The following is a 19,184-nucleotide window of genomic DNA, read 5'->3' on the forward strand; positions in this document are numbered from 1 at the left end:
GCCTAAGGAGACATCGTAGTGCCTCTTCCTTAGCGATTTGTTTTGCATATGACACTATTACTCTTTTCTGTGCTATTTATATCGCTTTAATATCGTCGTAGAGTATATTAAGAGCACACAAGAGGATCCCTAGTTATAATATGGAAAATAAATCGCTAAGGGAAAAATGCTACGACATCACAACACACACTTAAAATACAACCCCACGTGTGAAGACAAAACTCGTCTCTCTCTTTTTTTTTTTTTTTCATTCCTACTTCACCCCATCCATACATGCGACTTTTTATTTTTTCTAAGTTTCGACAATTTCTCTCTCTCTCTCTCTCTCTCTCTCTCTCTCTCTCTCTCTCTATCTCGTATGCATTCTCCTTGCTTTTCTTTCCAATATCCCGGGCCGCACTTCCACATCACTTCACCCTGAAATCCACCCCGGCACTCTCGAGATAAAACCCTTTCGATACAATGACACCTTTGTTCTTCCTCCCCCTAACAGTATATCCAGACGATTTTACTCAGCTTCGGGGAGGTTTTTCGCACTGATCAAACCCTTTCATGCGCCAGAACGTACAGGACATTGTATCTGATTCTGGCTGTGGAGTTAATAAAAATAAAATCACTAGGAAGCAGGAAAAAATAACAAAGCCCTTTACTGTACAGGTTTATGTATTCAATGTAAGTCGAGATCTTTCTCCTTTTGCAGCGTGTTTCCTGTAGCTCAGTGGCGGAAAAAGATGGTACTGCGGCTCATTATCCTTTCTTTAGCACTCCTTCGTGACTAGCTTCATATTCTAGCGTGACTCTATTGTTACAGCTCAACACTGGGGATGGAAAGACGTCAAGTTTATGCCTACTTAGAGTGAACAGAGTATAGACAACAATATCGCATCACTTAATATACGAACAACTACGGGCCCAACAAAGATATTTTTAAAGAATGCTAGGCTTCAAATTCACTGCTCACTGCATCGTTGGTTATCATAATGAAGTGAAGTGGATCAGTATTTACGTCCGCACCTGTACTAAACTCCCACACCAGCCATCTAACACCAGCTATATCATCGATTAGAAAGCCCGCTATATTGTTTGGCACTGCATTTTACGGTACGCTAGGTTATGCTTAGCTCAGGTTAGGCTAAGGCTGGGATAGATCAATTAAGGTTAGGCTGAGTTAGGATAGGCAGGTTATGCTTGGACAAACTAGGATAAATTAGATGAAGTTATGCTAGGAAGGCTTGGGTTGGTGTGGATTGGTTAAATTAGGCTGTGTTAGGCTATGTTAGGTTAAGTTAGCGTGGCATCTGAGCAGGTCCACAGTTGGAGCGATATAATGGTGCAACTGTGTGTGCAATAACCGCATTTCACCCCAGCCCTTGACTTTAGCATCTCCAAGGTTTCAGTCTGACCTTGTTTACCCTGGAATATTGGCCTGATCTCTCTCTCTCTCTCTCTCTCTCTCTCTCCTTAAAGTTTTCAATTCGTTTCGTTGCTAGTTCTTCCACTTTTATCATACTGTCTCTCTTCTACAAGGGATATTTTCTGTCTTGTTTCTTCACCCTCTCCCCGACCCGCTCTCTCTCCTTGCAGTGTGTGTGTGTGTGTGTGTGTGTGTGTGTGTGTGTGTGTGTGTGTGTGTGTGTGTGTGTGTGTGTGTGTGTGTGTGTGTGTGTGTGTGTGTGTGTGTGTGTCGTGTGTGTGCTTGTGGGCATGTGTGCGTCCATGAGCGTATGTATGAACGAGTGAGAAGGTAAAGCAGAGGCGAGGCGAGGATTCTCTGAAAGGGGAGACTAAAAGGAAGACTTATTGATGTTGAGAGTGAATGTGGGAGGGAAGGAGGCAGTGAATGAGAGCATGAATGGCGTGGCAGGGGCAGGGATGGAGGGGCAGACTTGTGTAAAGAATTTTGTCTGTGGAAATGCTGTCAGTTGGAGTAGATGGTTGAAAAGGGCAATTCAAGGCTTCTGACGGATATGACCTAGTATCCAATGTTTGTATGGCCTTGGATGCTGGGATTTGACCTGCCTGCCCTTACCGAACACCTTGACCTTAACGTAACAATCTAATTCTTAACAACATGCCCTTAATCTAACAACCTGACCTTAACCTGACAACCTAACCTTATTACACTTGACATTAATCTAACAACCTGACCTTAACTAACAACCAGACCTTTATCTAACAACCTGACCTTTATCTAACAACCTGACCTTAATCTAACAACCTGACCTTAATCTAACAACCTGACCCTAATCTAACAACCTGGCCTTAACTTAACCTGACCTAAAGTACTCATAATAAACCTGACCCAATCTAAACTACACTAACTTCGCGTAACTTAACTTAGACCAAACTACCCTCGTTTAACCTAACCCAACCAAACCTCACCTCACCCCTAACCTATCAATAACTTAACCTCATCTACCCGACTCTGATCTAATCTAATCCTCCGCCACGATAACGTAATTTTTAAGTTGGTTCTTACTACTTATAATGACTTTAACCTCGACATTACCACTCGTAGTCAAGGGGTTAATGCCTTCAGTTCGAGATATCTATTCTAAGTGGAAGAAAACAGTTATAATACTAATAAAAGACGTACTGAGACTGACCAGATCTGTTTAATCTAACCTAATCTAACTAAACCTTCTTCATCCTGCTTCTTAAATGTACAGTTGGCCACATATGAACCTGGGACACTGCGTGAGGTGGAAGTCTCTGTACTATTTCCGATTTTCATGGATCTCATTTACCTGGTCATTTCAACTAATATTTGACGCCTTCGTTCAATCATTTATGTGCCACCAAAAAGCATGCGATTATGTCAAGGGTGTGACGTGTACCAAGTGCTAGACTTCTCCTACACATTGATGCTGTCCCAGGTTTAAATGCTGCCAACTGTACATTCACGGCCACAAGTTGGGCTCCTCTGGACTTAACAACAAGGCTAAGAGAGAGAGGGGGGGGGGGTAGGATCTTCATGATGCTAGAGGAAGGTGTTACAAGAGTATAGAAAAATCAGTGGTGCTGGCTAGGTATGAGAAGCGAATGAACTGGCAGGGACGAAACAGAGCAGCATACGCAAATTGGAGTTCGGGCGTAATGTCATCAAGGGTGTGGGTGTGGTAATTGTGCACCCAACTGTACATTAAGCTCCCCCCACCAAGCCTGGCCTATTACGCATTCAGAGCCATGGCGTGCTGGGATTTTAGTTCAGATTTTTTCGTAGTAAAGGGCAGGGGGCAGTCAGAGGTGGGGGGACGTGGAGGTAGACAATGCAGCTCTCTCTCTCTCTCTCTCTCCCTCCTACCTTCCTCCACTTTCCTCCATCGGACTCCTCCTACTTTCCTTCATCAGACCCTTCTTATTTTCCTTCATTGCCTTAATTTTTACATCATTTATTCCGTCAATTATCGTCCTTTATCATTAATTCTCTCTCTCTCTCTCTCTCTCTCTCTCTCTCTCTCTCTCTCTCTCTCTCTCTCCGTGTGTGTGTGTGTGTGTGTGTGTGTGTGTGTGTATTTCTTCCGTCAATCACTCTTTTTATCTCCAGTTTCCATCTTTCCTCCTGTCAGTTTCCCTCCACCTTTCTTCTCTCACAGTCCCTCCCTCTTCCCGTCAGTTTCTCTCCCTCTATCGTCAGTTTTCCTTGTCATGCACAAGAGAGAGAGAGAGAGAGAGAGAGAGAAAGTGGGGGGGGGGACAGGAAGATGAAGGGAGGGACAGAAAAAGGGTGAAGGAGAGAAGGAAAGGGAGGTCTGGGGGGAGAAAGTTGGGGGGGACGAGAAGAAGAGAGGAGGAGAGAAAAAGAGAGGGAAGGGAGAGAGAAGTCGGAGGAGGAGAGAAGGAGAGAGGGAAGGGAGAGAGAAGTCGAAGGAGGAGAGAAGGAGAGAGGGGGAGAGGAGAGAGGGTCAATTAGGAGGGAAAATATTGGATGTGGTGGAGCACTCGATAATCACCTCAGTAAAGACAGGGGTAAAAATGTCATCATCATCATCATCAACCAGTCAATCATCATTATCATCATCATCATCAACCAAGCCAATCAATCAATCATCATCATCATCATCACCATCATCATCATCAACCAATCAATCAATCTTCACCATCATCATCATCATCATCAACCAATCATCACCATCATCATCAACCAATCAATCAATCATCACCATCATCATTATCAACCAACTAACCAATTAATCATCATCATCATCATCATCAACCAACCAACCAACTAATCATCATCATCATCATCATCATTATGGCAGGATGATGTGTGAGACCTGCACAGATCCTCTTGGTATATATATCGTGGGTAGACAAGTGCCCTGATAAGGCTGCATTAAAATATATAAATTACACAAACAACATACAAGAGGTCATCATCACCATCATCATCATCATCATCATTATCATCACCATCATCATAATCATCACCATCATCATCATAATTATCATCATCATCACGAGAAAACCAAAGTGAAAACAGAATAGAAGAACGATAAAGTTCGTCAGACACTTATCCACTCACCATTCAAGCCCCCTTTTACCTCACAGACCTAATCATCCATACAGATAGATAGATAGATAGACAGACAGACAGATAGATAGATAGATAGATAGATAGATAGAGTGGCGATTAGATAGGGCGAGACTCAATTTCACAAAACATTTACACTCTGGGACGTGTGATACTTGATAGTCAGTGGTGTCAGTGCCGAGTCAGGATGTTGAAGAGGAAGAAGAAGAAGAAACAGAGGAAGAAGAAGGAGAAGAAGAGAAAGAAGAAGAAGAAGAAGAGGAAGAAGAAGAAGGAGAAGAAGAAGAGGAAGAAGAAGAAGAAGAAGAAGAGGAAGAAGAAGAAGGAGAAGAAGAAGAAGGAGAAGAAGAAGAGGAAGAAGAAGAAGGAGAAGAAGAATGAGAAGAAGATGAAGAGGAAGAAGAAGAAGGAGAAGAAAAGGAAGAAGAAGAAGGAGAAGAAGAAGAAGGAGAAGAAGAAGAGGAAGAAGAAGAAGGAGAAGAAGAGGAAGGAGAAGAAGAGGAAGAAGAAGAAGAAGAGGAAGATGAAGAAGGAGAAGAAGAAGAGGAAGATGAAGAAGAAGAGGAAGAAGAAGAAGGAGAAGAAGAAGAGGAAGAAGGAGAAAAGGACAAAGAAGCAGAAGAAAAAGAACCTCAGGAAGAAAAAGATGAAGAAGAGAGAGAGAGAGAGAGAGAGAGAGAGAGATAATGTGTGTGTGTGTGTGTGTGTGTGTGTGTGTGTGTGTGTGTGTGTGTGTGTGTGTGTGTGTGTGTGTGTGTGTGGCCGTGATGAAGACGGGCTTTATTCACCCAGCGGAGGCATTTACATGGAAATAGATGGACCTGTTTTCCATGTAGACAATACGAGGCGGGAAGGATGATGGTGGCGGAAGAGAGAGAGAACGAACGTGGTAATTGCTCCCTACGTAACCCACTAATATTCTCAGGCTCCTAAGACTCTCTCTCTCTCTCTCTCTCTCTCTCTGGTGTTAGCTAAGATATAATACTGGCTATAACCCGACCACGATACGATTAGCGATGACAGTCTTAACTCTACCAGCCTCTGTAACTCATTCTCAGGTATAATAAGCCGTCTGGAGCTACCTGCAGTACAATACTAAAGTTGTCCCGACCATGAAAGGATCAGCGGAGGAGGGATAAAACTACGATGATAATAATTGTTCTATGTATCAGTTCATTTCCCTCTCCTCTGGGCTTCCTATTTTCCACTCATCGTCTTTTATAACCACCTATAGTGCGTTCATCTCAACCTGGCGGAGATTTTCGTGGTTTAGCAATATATTTTCCGCAGCTCAAGTTCAGATTAAGACACCACTAAGGCCCTGCGTCCCTTCCACGACGCCTTTTCGTTGCTATACTCCTTTCATTTTGACTTGGCACAGATTTTCGTCCTTTTGTGGCTTACTTCTCATAAATCCGAGGCGGAAAAAAAAAGCTACGACCGTACATCCCTTACATAGAACTTCTTCGTGATTAGCTTAGTGTTTTATGCGGAGAGATGGCAGTTTTAGGCCATGTTAAAGTAAGGGTCAGTATAGAGATATATACTAATTTGAATATTTTTTTTTTTTGCAGTTTAACATTCAAGCCTGAGAGATGCCAACTTTAAACCAAAATAAAGTACACAGGACACAGCTGCAGTGAATGCCTGTGATCTGAATAAAACCGTCTGCTATACGGAGGAATGTATCTAGACGTTCTATATTTTCAACCGAAGCGCTGATCATGATGCTTTAGTATATAACTGGTGCCCTGCGTTTCTCCTCAGCGTAGTAGTAGTGACGGTCGTGGTGGTGGTGGTGGTGGTGGTGGTAGTGGTGGTATTATTATTATTATTATTATTATTATTATTATTATTAGTAGTAGTAGTAGTAGTAGTAGTAGTAGTAGTTGTTGTTGTTGTTGTTGTTGTTGTTGTAGTCCCCAGCTTATCTGAAACGTGAACCCAGTGGACTGCAGGCTTAAGCTAATCTTCCTCAGTTCACCATCCTCCTTTTGGGGGATAGAGAAGTAGCTGAAGGACATCTGTATAGCCAGGCAGCTGAGTGACCTGCTCATATCAGTGCCACCACGTGAAAGCGTCCCTCTCCAGCACCATAAACGTAGTAACATGTCTGACAATAGCCGCATTAAAATATGGGATAGATATTTTCCACCTTAAGGGTTTACGGGAAAAGGTAAATTATCCAGTTTACTCGGAAATAGGTGCCGGGGAGGGACGCCTTCACGTGGTGCCACCAACATAGCCGGGGGGAGCATCTGGCAGGTTATAAATGCGTCCCTCACTCCCTCCCCATCCCCCGAAAAGAAGGTTGGTGGACTGCAGGAGTGAGGCAACTGAGGCTGGCTGTCTATTAGGTTCATATTCAGATGATCCTTGAGCTGCCACAACAACAGCAACAGCAACAACAACAACAACTAAGACGAAGAAGAAGAAAAGAAGATGAAGAAGAAAAGAAGACGAAGAAGAAAAAGAATATACAGTACTACCACTACTACTAACTACTACTCAATAATAATAATAATAATAATAATAATAATAATAATAATAATAATAATAGTAATAATAATAAATAAATAATACTGCTGCTACTACTACTACCAGTACTACTACTACTACTACTACAATTACTACTACTACTACTACTACTACTACTACTACTACTACTACTACTACTAATAATAATACACCAAAGTCAGGAATACTATGTGCAGCAAGTGACATGATCAAAACATATCAATTCCACTGATCCGTTGCCGTGAGCCAAGTGCTTGCAACTTCCGGCCAACTTGATCCAATTGACACAAGTTGAAATTCACGCGCCTGACTCTGCAAAACACGGAAGCTGCCTGATGTGTTCCCTAGAAGCTCCCTAACACCCTTTCCTAAGTGATTTATTTTGCTTATTACACCTTACTGCCCTCTTCTGTGATACGTAAATCCTTCCAATATCGCCATACTCTGCATAACTAACGTACAAAGGGATATTAACCATCTATATCCAAAAATAAATCGCCAAGGAGGAGGTGCTAGGGAACTTCCTTAACAGGTGAGAATACGAGCCCATGAAAGTTACTCGGATGATTAAGTCTATTGCGGTCATTTAAATTACTCAATCAGAGGAAAGGATGGTTACTTCATTCTTGCTCTCACTGAGGTCCGTATTCTCTTCAGGTAACCCGGCTCCCTAACACCTCTTCCTTAGCGATTTATTTGTAGATATGGCTGGTTAATACCCATTTGTACATTGTTATGCAGAGTATTGCGAAATTATAAGGATTTATGTAACATGTTAGTGACCAATGCCATATTAAGGTTTAGTCTGGAGAGAGGGAGAGAGAGAGAGAGAGAGAGAGAGAGAGTGTGTGTGTGTGTGTGTGTGTGTGTGTGTGTGTGTGTGTGTGTGTGTGTCATTGCAATGGTGGTGCAATCAGGTGAGTGGTGGTGGAGGCACAAAATCAACACGAAGCACACACGCCCATCATCGTCACACCAAACCACACCTCACCATACCACACCCCACCATACCACACCACACCATACCATACCACACCTCACTACACCACACCACAACACATATTTCACCAAACCTACACCACACCACTGCCTGCTATCACTTCATTATATTCTGCTTCGCCATCTCTACCTTGCTTTCCTCCTGACCAACCCTACACCACCCGTCTGCTGCCACACTCTTCTGCTTCACCGTATGTGCTCTGTATCTCTCCTACTAATCCCATGACTATATTAAGCCTACACCATGCTACTGTCTGCTCACTTAACTTCCTCCTAACCACGGTCCTTCCTCCATCCCCAATCCTTCCTCCACCCCCTTTCATTTACCATATAACACCACCCCATTGTCTTGTGTCCTAATCTCCTCCTAATCACTGTCTGCTACCACTATCCTCCGCGTCATCATCAGTGCCTTATATTTATCCCACCCTCCTCCTAACTCCACTATGACTGCAACTGTATGACTCACGCATCAACACTGGTCTTCTCGCTGCAATGGCAATCACATCAAAGGAGGAACGACCCGACACAGCGCAGACAGGCCTAGAACCGTATTTAGAATGGATCTTAACCAAATTACAGGATGAATAATTCTCCATAACACCTAACTATAATAACATTGTTTCCATATTTCCTCGCTTTCCCATTCAGTCTAATTTGTTCGTGAAATATCTGGTAGCTGTCTGAATGAAAGGCAAACGTATTAAAAGGCAATCTTATACACGTCTTAAGCTCAGGAGACTATAAATACTGCCCCTGCATTCTCATCAGCTAAGACGTTGACCCCCAAACACCTCTGCCTCATCATGTTATGCGGACACTCCCCCCTGCACCTCGTCACTGTTCATATGGGCTACAACTCGTTACATACACATATCCAGTGCAAACTACGACAACAACAGTAAATTGACAGACAAGAAAACATGAGAGGAATGCATCAGAGGTCCTCCAAATGCAAGAGCAGAGAAAACAGTAATAATAACTACAATATGAAGAGTTAACAAATTCAAGAGTGCAAGACATTTTCATGACCATAACAACAACAACATCACAGAAAGGATAACAACAACAAAACGAAAGCAGAAGAAGAAAGCGCATGAATGAATGATTTCTTTCCTGCCTTCAAAATCATTCCGACCTGGCGAGGTACGAAAGGAGTGGTGTAAGGGAAGGGATGGGGGAAGTACTTTTTTGTGTAAACCGCTGCCATATCCCCCTCCCCCTCTTTCTCTCTCTCTCTCTCTTTCTCTCTCATAGCGATCCCCTGCCCCATACCGTCTTTTAATGGTGATCTCTTAAAGCACCTCACTTTATCGTACAGTGCCGTGATAAAACTCTCCGGCAATGTCAAAAAGTATACGGGGAATTTTACAACTATTATTAAACTATCTTAAAATAATACATATACCTGCTTTTAAAACTGAGAAAATGCATACCAAGCGTCTAAATCACTATATACGAAACTAAACCTTACAAAAACGCACAGAACAAAATTGGCCACCTTTTATCATGCACCTAAATATAACACAGCGTACAAGAAAACAACAGGACAAGAAATAAGTAAAATAAATGAAACTGTCCCGTGCTTAAAATGGCTCTTAAGGAACAAATACACGAAAAATTACTGACTACCACAAAAGGGACGCTGTTGATATGATTACCATGATGATGATGATGATGATATGATTACTACGAAGATGATGATGATGATGATGATGATGTTGGCAAGGATAGGCACCTCTATAGTCCTCGCTCTTCGTTCAGTAGAGTTCAAGAAAAGACAGGATTCGCCTCAAGCAACTCTCAAGAGGGGGATGGACAAGACTCATTCGGATTTATTTATCACGGTTATTTCTGCAATTTATTCTTGCATTACTTCCAGACGATTCTCTCTCTCTCTCTCTCTCTCTCTCTCTCTCTCTCCAAAAGCAGCTCTAATGGCCAAGACAAATAGGACTCACTGAGCTTAATTACAAGAGGTCAGAAGTTAAAGATACGGGTGACCATGATGGGAAATGGGATTTGGGGATGTGACGCAGAAATTCGGAGATGTTGTGTGTGTGTGTGTGTGTGTGTGTGTGTGTGTGTGTGTGTGTGTGTGTGTGTGTGTGTGTGTGTGTGTGTGTGAGAGAGAGAGAGAGAGAGAGAGAGAGAGAGAGAGAGAGAGAGAGAGAGAGAGAGAGACGAGACGAGACGAGACGAGAAGAGAAAAGGAGAGGAGAGGAGATAGGGGAGGAGAGAAGAAAAAATACAGAAGTGATGAGGAGAGGAGAGAAGAAGAGAATGAGGAGGAGAAGAGAGAAGATAAAAATACAAGAGTGAAGAGAAGAGGAGAGGAGAGGAGACAGCGGAGGAGTGAAGAAAAAAGTACAGGAGTGAAGACGAGAGGGGAGGAGAGGAGAGGAGAGGAGAGGAGACAGAGGAGGAGAGAAGAAAAAAATACAGAAGAGAAGAGAAGAGAATCTGTGTCGACCACAATAGCAAGAACAAGGAGGAAAGCGGAAGTGAAAGAGAGAAAGCGAGGGAGAGAGAAAGGGAGTTAAGAAAAAGGAGGAAGACGAGAGGAAATGAATTGAGGAGGGAGGAGGTAAGGCCAGAAATCCGTCTCAGTCAGGGAGAAGGAACGATCATCATCATCATCATCATCATCATCATCATCATCATCATCAACAACATCGTCATCATCATCATCATCATTCATCACCATCATCATCGTCATCATCATCATCATCATCATCGTCTCCTTTTCCCACCTAAGTATGGGGTGAAGCAGGATCCATAAAAAAAGTAAAAAAATAAAAAATGAGAATTAAAACTACCCACCACAGTGAAATGGGCTAACCACTCATTCACTCACTCTCCAAGCCTCTGGAATCCTAGCGCCACCTCACAGGCCTAACATCTGCATATATTGTTTCGTATTTTTCTTACTGATGTGCACACACACACACACACACACACACACACACACACACACACACACACACACACACACAAAACTCATCGTTTGTGTCAGCTGAATAAAATCGTCCGGTGGCAGAACGAGGAGCAGAAAAAACGTCATCTCTGAAGGAATTAACGTCTTTCCCGTCTCACCAGACCCTTATCTACCCGCACATGCCTTACCCACTCCCTGCCTACCTCCATACCTATCTACGTATCTCCTTACCTGCTTGCTGCCTCACCCAACCCTTACCTACCCACCTACCTTATCTAGCCTACCTCTCACTCCCCATTTGCATCACCCACCCCCTACCCACCTACCTGCCTCGCCCAATCCATACCTACCTACTCACATATCTTATCTAGCCTGCCTACCTATCTGTCTACCTGTCCCATTTAACCCGTACCTGCCTACATGCCTGCCTCACCCAACCCTTACTTACCTACCTACCTATTTACTTAGCCTTCCTATATGCCTGCTTTACCGAAACCTTACCTACCTACCTACCTCATTCTGCCTAACTACCTGCCTCATCCAACCACAGTCTGCCTCCACATAAAAGCTAATAGGAGAGAACAAAGGCAAGAGAATCACTGAGTAATTCAATTGGGACCCGTCCATTATTTATATGAAAAAAATAATAACTGATGCCACATGAAAAATTCTTCTGAGAGAGAGAGAGAGAGAGAGAGAGATCAAACAGGTGTATTCAGCTGTGTTCAGGAGTTCTTAGGGGTGTCCAGGTGTGTTCAGGTATGTTCAAATTTGTTCAATCAGGTAATATTTAGGTGTGTTCAGAAGTGTGTGGGTCGCGTTCAGGCCATTTTTGTTCAACGGCAGAGGGGTTCACGGCAGATTTTTTTTTTTTCAGGAGATGCATAGAGGAAGATAAAAATAAATGAAAAAATATCCTTACATCAGATCACAGGTGCCCTCCATGACAGATGTTCACAGTCAGGGCAGGTGTGTTCAACCAAGACGTGTTCAATGTGTTCAGAACCAGGTGTGATCTGATCTGTTCAAGAGGGGCTCAGGTATACAGACAGGTGTGTTCAAGTGGAATTCAGGTGCTCAGGAAAGTGTGTTCAAGTAAGTTCAGGCTAGAAGCACGTGTATCCTAGGTATATGAGTTCAGTTTAAATGGGTTCCTTCTTGGCAGATGTGTTTAGGTGGGGGACTAGGTGGGGAAAAATATACTGCTTGTCTTACTGAAGCTCGTGCAGTCGGTAGGCAAAAATTTAAGCCCTGATCTTCCTATTTTGGGTTACTGTTTTCTTGAGAGCTTTGTAGATGTTCTGTTTATGTGTACGTCCTCATCCATGTGTGTGTGTGTGTGTGTGTGTGTGTGTGTGTGTGTGTGTGTGTGTGTGTGTGTGTGTGTGTGTGTGTGTATTTTATTTCACTGGTACCATTTTGTGTGCTTCAAGCTGTTTAGATTCTGCTCACTTTCTTTACCTGTCCAGTGTTTTATATGCATAGTAGTATCCCATGTAATTTTGTGGGCAATATCTATCTATCTATATCTATCTATCCATACCGTCCATCTATCTATCCATCTATTTATGTTCAAGTCAGGTGTGTTCAGATGTGTTCAAGTGGGGGTAGAGTGTTCAGGTGTTCAAGGGAGGCGTGTACAGGTGTGAGGTTGAGGTGTGTCGTTCCAGCCAAGTAACTTTATGAGGTCGCGACACTCCAGGCCAGGCCACGTCAGTGTGTGTGTGTGTGTGTGTGTGTGTGTGTGTGTGTGTGTGTGTGTGTGTGTGTGTGTGTGTGTGTGTGTGTGTGTGTGTGTGTGTGTGTGTGTGTGTGTGTGTGTGTTTCCAAAAGGGTACAAGAGGTGGGTAAGAGGGATGACGAGAGTAGCTACCGTATTGGGGCGTGAGTTGGGAATTCAGTACCGGAATATAAATAGTAAAACAGTATTGGTATTTTTCGGAGGGAGAGTGATAGCCAGAATTAACCCTGTCCCATGCTGGCCAAGTACGAATCAGGACGAGGAGGGCAAGTATTTGACGATAATTCTCAAACACGTGGCCGGCAGCGCGTGTTTTGGTCTCTATAAACGCCTACATCATGTCTGACAAAACTTTAATGTGGGATGCAGGCTAATTGTATAACTCCTGACTTTAGATAGATAGATAGACAGACAGACTGACTGATAGACAGATAGCTGGACAGACAGGCAGACAAAGATAGAGATGGATAGATAGATACAGATTATACAGAGAGATAGACAGACAGACAGGCAGATGAATGGATGGACAGACGGACAGACAGACAGATAGATAAGTATAAACAGAGAGACAGATCCATAAAAACTCTGGGATCTGCTTTCTTCTATTATTAAACCCATTAATCCAATGACGTACTTTCAACCTAATTCTTGCTATCTCCAGACGATTTCATTCAGCTGGGGGGACACTTATCGAGCTGGATGGGTTAGATACAGCCCAGTCAAGCTATTCACAGTTACAGACCCTTCCAAGAGTTGAAGAAAAGCGTCTGTCGGCTTAGATCGGCATTATGTTTCAGGGTCGTGTGTGAGGTGCCATATTTCAAGTTAGGAATATGACGGTGGGAAGGAAGAGCACGCCGCATTTGTACACAGCATCCCAAATGATCAAAACAGCTTGTGATGACTAAAGATCAGGGTAGGGGACCGATCTAAGCCCCTGTGAGCATTTTACATAATACAAAAACTTCCATTCATCTCTAGGATTCGAACCGTTGCGTGTACGGCATGGGCATCTCTAATCTGAACTCTCTGAACTAAACTACAGCGTCTTGGGTCAATATTCTCATCGGTTAAGGAAGCTCCCTAACACCTTTTCCTATGCATTTTTTTGCCAGTTACAACTTACTGTCACATTCCGTGTTATATCACGCCTTCTAACATTGCCACACTCTGCAAAAATAAATCGCTGAGGAAGAGGTGCTGGGGAGCCTCCTTGCCCGACGAGAATACAGGCCTTGGGCTCAAACACCACATAGTAAAAAATAAATATATAAATAATCATTGTACTGATGAAATTGGAAGTTATTTAAAATGAATATGATACTCCAGGGGTTGCAAGAATCTGTGTGCGTGTGTGTGTGTGTGTGTGTGTGTGTGTGTGTGTGTGTGTGTGTGTGTGTGTGTGTGTGTGTGTGTGTGTGTGTGTGTGTGTGTGTGTGTGTGTGTGACTTTTTGCACATAAGAATGTGACTGAGTGTTGGCGCGTTGCAAATAGGAGTGCGAGTGTGTGTGTGTGTGTGTGTGTGTGTGTGTGTGTGTGTGTGTGTGTGTGTGTGTGTGTGTGTGTGTGTGTGTGTGTGTGTGTGTGACTTTTTGCACGCAAGAATGTGACTGAGTGTTGGCGCGTTGCAAATAGGAGTGCGAGGATGTGTGTGTGTGTGTGTGTGTGTGTGTGTGTGTGTGTGTGTGTGTGTGTGTGTGTGTGTGTGTGTGTGTGTGTGTGTGTGTGTGTGTGTGTGTGTGTGTGTGTGTGTGTGTGTGTGTGTGTGTGTGTGTGTGTGTGTGTGACTTTTTGCACGTACGAATGTGACTGAGTGTTGGCGCGTTGCAAATAGGAGTGCGAGGGTGTGTGTGAGTAGAGGCTGCATGATTGACGACGCGGCTGTTTACATGGGGTTTCCGCCCCTCCCTCGCCTAGTTAAATGAGCAAACATACACACACACACAAGCACATCCACAAACACACATACATACAGATCGCACTGAGTAACACACACAGACACACACACACACACACACACACACACACACACACACACACACACACAAGCTATGCATCTATCTGTTTATCTATTTATTCTCTCTCTCTCTCTCTCTCTCTCGCCTTTTTACACCACCAATGCTTTCTCCTCCAAGCTCACCCATCCATGCATCGCCAGCTGCTATTTTCCAGCTCCCAGGTGGTATGCTCCCTCTCCCTCTCTCTCTCTCTCTCTCTCTCTCATCTACTACCAGTTTATCTCCCTACGTACATATTAGTCTATATACTCTATGTATCTATCTGTCTATCTCTTTGTTCATCTATCCATCCGTCTATCTATCTGTGTTTATTTGTCTGTCAATCTATCTTTCCATCCATCTATCCATCCATCTATCTATCTGTCTATTTATCTATCTGTCAGTCTTTCCATTCATCCATCCATCCATCCATCTAGTCATCCAACCATCAGTCCATTTATTTATTTGTCTATCTATCTGTAGCCTCATAACGCATCCTGTGAGGGGCAACACCACGACAAAAGACTCCCTGATGTTGCTGTTCCTACCCTTCCCACCACACACCACTTTCCCTTTCATTTTCTCGCATCTTTTCTTTCTACCTAGATCTTGGCTTCGTCTTATCCCCTGACCCAAGGAGATAGGTCAAGTGTGTTAAGAGTTTCAAGATCCATTTAATTTTAACAGCAATAGGGTTACAGTTCATCCACCTTAATTCAGCGGATATTTTGGACGTGTCTCAGTTCATTCCAGTAGTCTAATGGCAGAAGAGACAATACTAAGACTCTACATCCTTTCCAAAGTATTATTTCTTGACTAGCACTTTACTATTGTGTTATTCTCTTGCCACAACTCGGCATTCAGGACGGAGAGATGGCAATTTTACGGCCGAGTTAAAGTGGAGAGAGTGTAACACTTTTGTCGGCGTTGAAGTGTACTGATTTGGATGTAAGCTTAATAAATACAGCTTAAATAACACCAGCTTTAACATTTTCAGGCAACTAGGACATACTTTCTGTTGGATAAACTCGTCTGGCATTAAATGGGATATTTGCGAGAAAGGACGCGACCGTGAAGGGATTAATGTTACCGATATTAAGACTGATTCTCAATACTCCCTTTCAGCTGAGAAAAATCGTCTGACGTAATGTGAAATAAGATACAGGAGAGGACGGGACCATGAGAAGAAATATGTCTTAAGTATTATTACCAGTATTACCAGTGCCTGTGTCGGTGAGAAGTAATATTAAATGCGTATATAATAACTAAATACAGCTTTAAATATTGAGGTACCCAAGCGGCAGTATGTAACGTTGAAAGAGCCGTGTTATGGCTATGTCAGTCAGTGTGTTGGACGTTTTTGCATTATGGTAATAGAGGAGCTGACAGGTTGGACGCCAGACTCTCCCCCCGTGCCTGACAGTGACGCTAACCACCCTCCCTTCCCCCAACCAGGACCTCCCCCCATCAGAACCTCCCATCCACCACCCTATCATCCCCCACACACCCCAGGTCTTGTTTCACATCCCCCTCACTCTTGCAACACCCCCCACAGTCGCATCCCCACACAATATCATCACCTGCATCTTATCCACACCTGCCCACATCCCCACACGCCCAGCCTCACAAAAATCCCTCACCTCATCATCCCTACCCCTAACTTATCCCTCCCACCAGCACCTTGTCTAACCCGTCATCCACACACCACCATCATTACATTCTCATACCTTCACATCTATACTGCCATATTCCCACCGCCTGTTCTCCCCACCCATTGCACCGCCACCGTTCACCCTCAACCTCCCTCACCTCACTCTTACCCTCCCCTCATCTCACTCTTACCCCCACTCGCCTCACTCGTACCTCCCCTCACCTCATTCTTATCTCCCCTCACTCTCTTCTCACTCCCCTCACCTTACTTTTACCCCTCCTCACACTTACCATCTTTTTGCTTTGGTGTCTTTATTTTTAGGTCTTGAAATTAAATATATAGGACTTTTGCTGTTTGCTTCTTCATCTACTCCTTTGTATTCTTTGTACTCTCACCTCACCACCACCTCCTACCCCCACACTCTCACCCCTCCCACTCTCATGCACCACCATACTCACACCCTAACACCATCACTCCCTACCCTGACCTCCTCATACCTTCAACCCCTACTCTAACTTCACACCAGTACCCCATGCCCTAACTTTCTATAACCGTCACCCCTACCCTAACCTCCTCACACCATCACCCCTACCCTAACTTTCTCTCATCATCACCCCCTACCCTAGCCTCCTCACACCATCACCCCCTACCCTAGCCTCCTCACACCCACACACCCTACCTTAACCTCCACACAAAATCATCCCCTACCCTACCTCCCCGCTCTCACACACCTTTACTTTAACCCCTCACCACTTCCACACACCTTCACTTTAACACCCCCACCACCGCCACACACCTTCACTTCAACCCTCCACCACCCCCACACACCTTCACTTTAACCCCACCCCCACCCCCACACACCTTCACTTCAACCCTCCACCACCCCCACACACCTTCACTTTAACCACCCACCACCCCCACCAGTCCCTCACTCAGGCCCAGGCAAACTTTTAACCTACCCTTTTGGCGGCCACCACAGGAGCGACCATCACTTCTCTCACCACGAGTTTATTTCACAGGCCTCCACGTCCCCGCTGAATAAAATCGTCTGGCGGTGGCTGGAAGAGAATCCTAGAGTTTCCGCGACCATGACAGGGTTAATGGTTCTAGTAATGGATGGGTGGATACATGGATGGATGGACAGATAAATAGATAAATGGATGGATGGATGGATAGACAGATAGAAAGACAGACAGATAGAGATAGACGGATAACTGTGATAATTGCAATAAAACACGATACACTACATGGGAAAAAAACAAATAAAACAAACCAAGATACAGCAAAGGTAAATGGAGAGAGAGAAAAATAACTGAAAAAGGAAGAACAACCGCATAAAAAGATATCAAGAGAAGCAGCAAAAACGTGGGAAAAACGAGAGAGAGAGAGAGAGAGAGAGAGAGAGAGAGAGAGAGAATAACTAGATAAACAGATAGCCTGTGTGTGTGTGTGTGTGTGTGTGTGTGTGTGTGTGTGTGTGTGTGTGTGTGTGCAATCTATACGAATGTGTGTTTGTGGATGTGCGCGTGTGCTTGTGTGTGTGTGTGTGTGTGTGTATGTTTGTTCATGTGCTACTTAACTAGGCGAGGGAGGGGCGGAAACCCCATGTAAACAGCCGCGTCGTCAATCATGCAGCCTCTACTCACACACACCCTCGCACTCCTATTTGCAACGCGCCAACACTCAGTCACATTCTTACGTGCAAAAAGTCACACACACACACACACACACACACACACACACACACACACACACACACACACACACACACACACACACAAACACACACACACACCCTCGCACTCCTATTTGCAACGCGCCAACACTCAGTCACATTCTTACGTGCAAAAAGTCACAGAGAGAGAGAGAGAGAGAGAGAGAGAGCCGTAATGCCTTGATTATATTAGGATTACTGACCCGTGAATCTGTTATATGGCCAACAGCTGGAATTATTTTACGATTCGGTAGGAACCACGTTCGCACACCGATAATTTATTACAATGACACCTGCGTAATGCCTTTAATTCAACTCGCAAAAATACGAGGAGAAAAAAGAAGTGGATTTGTACTCTCACTGTACTTAACTAGCTTGTATGGGTTTGCAGTACATCCAAGAAATATAAATACTCTCTAAGGTTCTGTAGCACATCTAATAGTACTTCTAAAAATCTACTCCTTGAGCCTCTGTAATACTAAAAATATACCTTGTTACTTTCGCTGTTGTATACCTTCTGGAGCATGAGACAGAGTGTTTTGATATAGAGCCGAGTATACACAGAGGCTTCTACGGTACCTGGAGCCACTGTTGAGGTTTACCTCTCCTACAGTGTCAGCAATGAGCATATGTGGATGACCCTTATCAGTATTCAGTATACCACGTTGACAGTGATAAACTTTCCACACACCTTGATCCGTTAAGTAAAGACTGTAATAATAATAATAATAATAATAATAATAATAATAATAATAATAATAACAATAATAAATAACCAGCAAAGGCAGAAGCAACAACAACAATATAATAATAATGATTAAAATAATAATAATAATAATAATAATAATAATAATAATAATAATAACAACATGCATGAAATCAGTGTTCCAACGAAAATCTAACAATGACGAAGGCAAACTGTTAAGTATATTAGGCTATATAAATCCACATACATTACCCACGGGCACAGCATCTTCTTACACTTATACGCTTTACTATGTGGGTTAAAGATTATATATATATATATATATATATATATATATATATATATATATCCATCAATCCATCCATCATCCAATCCTACACTGCCTC

This window comes from Coenobita brevimanus, chromosome 79 (genome assembly GCF_032717465.1).
Source record: "Coenobita brevimanus isolate Jiangsu-jjx chromosome 79, ASM3271746v2, whole genome shotgun sequence".
Lineage (NCBI taxonomy): Eukaryota > Metazoa > Arthropoda > Malacostraca > Decapoda > Coenobitidae > Coenobita > Coenobita brevimanus.